A 2,959-nucleotide genomic window follows, 5' to 3' on the forward strand; every position below is an offset into this window, starting at 1 on the left:
GAGGAAGAGGGAAAGGAAGGAAGAGAAGACACAAATTTTTAAAAAGAGAGCAAGAGGAAGTACCTTCCACCCAAAGGTGAATGTGCAGACGCAGCTGAGGGCCTGCGGTCCCCCAGCCCCAAGGCCCGAGCACTGCCCGGGGCTTGTGTCCTGTGGCTGCACCCAGCTGCAGGGGAACCTCAGCCTTGGATCCAGTGGCCTTGGAGCTGGAGGTGAGGAGGGGGAAGAACTGGGCTGAACGGGGTTCCAGAGTCACCGTCTTTGGGCCAGCGAACTTAGTTAAGATGACATATGGCGCTTTGAGCAGGGTGTTCTGCGGCTGTGGACTGAACCACGTGGCCAGGCAGAGTGGCGCACACCTATAATTCCAGCCCTTAGGAGACTGAGACAGGAGGATTGCTGTAAATTCAAGGCCAGCCTGGGCTACATAGTAAGTTAAGGACAACCTCAACTACATAGTAAGACCTTGCTTCGAAACTCAAATGAAGGGCTAGCCAAATAGCTCAGCAGATTAAAGTGCTCGCAAGCAGGCACAGGGGCCGGGGGCTCAATCCCCAGGCCCGCCGTGCCAGCCCTGCCCCCAGGGCACGCTAAAACTGCAATTGAGACTGGGCGTGGTGGCAGGCGCCTGTAATCCCAGCTCTTGGGAGGCTGTAAACAGGAAGATCACTATGAGTCCAATCTAGCAGTGAGACCCTGAACACCCTGTAGACCCTTCCCTAAAAAATACAAACAAAAAAACCTCAAATGAAAATTTTAAAAAAAGTATACAGGGACCAGATATGGTTTGCCACACCTGTAATCCCAGCACTTGGAAGGCTGAGGCAGGAGGCCCGCGATGAGTCTGAGGCCAGCCCAGGCTATATAATGGGCTCCTGACCAGCCTCAACTACACAGTGAGATCTTGTCTCAAAAAACCCAAATTAAATGAAGCACACAGGAGGAGACACATAGGTTACACGCAGTACTGTGCCTTTTCATACTCGGGACCTGAGCCCCCTTGGCTTTTGGCTTCTGGGGGAGCCCCGGCAGAGTCCTTCACAGACACCAGTGAATGATGGTGAAGCTGAGTGAGAGATTCATCTGATCCAGGAAAGAACAGCCATCATCGAGGAATTAAGTGGCACATGCTGGCGAGGCTGCAGGGAAAATGGAGCCACACCACATTGCTGGTGGGAGTATAAATTAGTATGATCACTATGGAGATCCGTATAAAGATTCCTCAAAAAATTAAAAATAGCCAGGCATGGTGGTACATGCCTATAATCCCAGCACTTGGGAGGCTGAGGCAGGAGGATTGTTGTTGAGTTTAAGACCACCCTAGCCTACAAGGTGAGCTCAAGGCCAGCCGGAACTACACAGGGAAACCCTGTCTCAAAAAGGCTAAATAAATAAGTATAAGAATTCCAGGGCAGGCCCAATAGCTCGGTGGATTAAAGCACCTGCAAGTAGGCGCAGGGACAGGGGTTGGACCCCTGGGCCTGTCGTGCTGCCCCACCCCAAGGGTGGGCTGAGATGGCAATTGAGACTGGACATGGTGGGGTGCACCTGTAATTCCAGCTCTTAGGAGGCTGTACACAGGCAGATCACTGTGAGTCCGATCTAGTAGTGAGACCCTGAACACTCTGTAGACCCTTTTCCTGAAAAAAAAAAAAAAAAAAATCCCATTTGATGCACCCTTCTAGCTATCTTGCAGAAAGCGAAGCTTTGGACTTCCACAAAGATGATGGAGTGGGGGTTGGCCAGATAGCTCAGCAGATTAAAGCGTCTGCTTAGGCAGACATAGGGGCCAGGGGCTCCATCCCCCAGCCTGCTGTGCTGGCCCCGCCCCTGGGGTACGCTGAGACAGCGTTTGGGAGGCTGAAAACAGGAGAATCACTATGAGTCTGATCTGTGTAGTGAGACCCTGTAGACCCTGCAGACCCTATAGATCCTGCAGACCCTGTAGACCCTGCAGACCCTGTACCAAATACATTGAAAAAAAAAAAAAAAAAAAAGATGACGGAGTGGTGAGGAACTGAGAAAGAGCCTCTCTGAGATTTGGGGTCCAGACACTGATATACAGTAACGCAAGGAAGAGAAGAAATGGGGAAGTGGGTTCCTGAGACCAGAAAGGACCTCAGTTGAGAACCAAGGTCCACAGGGAGAACAAAGAGACAACCTGGGGGCTGGTGAGATGGCTCAGTGGTCTAAAGCACCTACTTAGAACAAGCTAAGCTAAGCAAAGCACAAGGACCGCGGTTCAATCCCCAGCACCACATGCCAGCCCGCCCACCCCCTGGTGGACTGAGCTGGCCACACACACAAAAAAATATAAATAAATAAATAAAGAGAAAACCTGCAACAAAGGAGCAGGTCGCAGGTGGTGTTTTCTTCCTGAACCAGGCTCTTGTGGAAGGCGGGGCTTGAACTTGCTGATGAATATTGAGCACAGGCCTCCAGGGAGAAATGCACCCGCGGAACAGAGCAGTGGGTGCCTCGGACTGCAGTGGCTGCTGAGTTATTTGGGTTCAGATGTCCCCTAAGAGAAGGTTACTGACCATCTTGAAGAGCGGCCAGCTGAGCTCAGAACTCGGAACAACCGTGGGCCAGCTCCATGTAGTGGCCCTGACCTTGTGACAGCGTCAGGGAGCCGAGTTCAAGTGGCCAGGAGGTCAGGGAGCAGAGTGCAGACTGGCAGGAGGCCCGCGGACTGCTGCCGGCTGAGCAATCCGGTTCCAGCTTCACAGCCAGAAAACAGCCTTAACCTTGAAGCAACGAAACGTGCTCGCTGGGATTATCTACTGCCCTGCTCTCCAGCGATGGCTGGCTTGCTGCGGTTAATCAACCCAGGTCTGGACTCTGCCCATGTGGTCTACCAGTGACAACAGAGATATGCTTTGAGGTGGATTTTGTCCTTTTTTTAAAATATTTTTTCTCTTTTCTTTCTTTCTTTCTTTCTTTCTTCTTTTTTTTTTTT

Source organism: Octodon degus, unplaced genomic scaffold (genome assembly GCF_000260255.1).
Source record: "Octodon degus isolate 3935 unplaced genomic scaffold, OctDeg1.0 scaffold00001, whole genome shotgun sequence".
NCBI lineage: Eukaryota > Metazoa > Chordata > Mammalia > Rodentia > Octodontidae > Octodon > Octodon degus.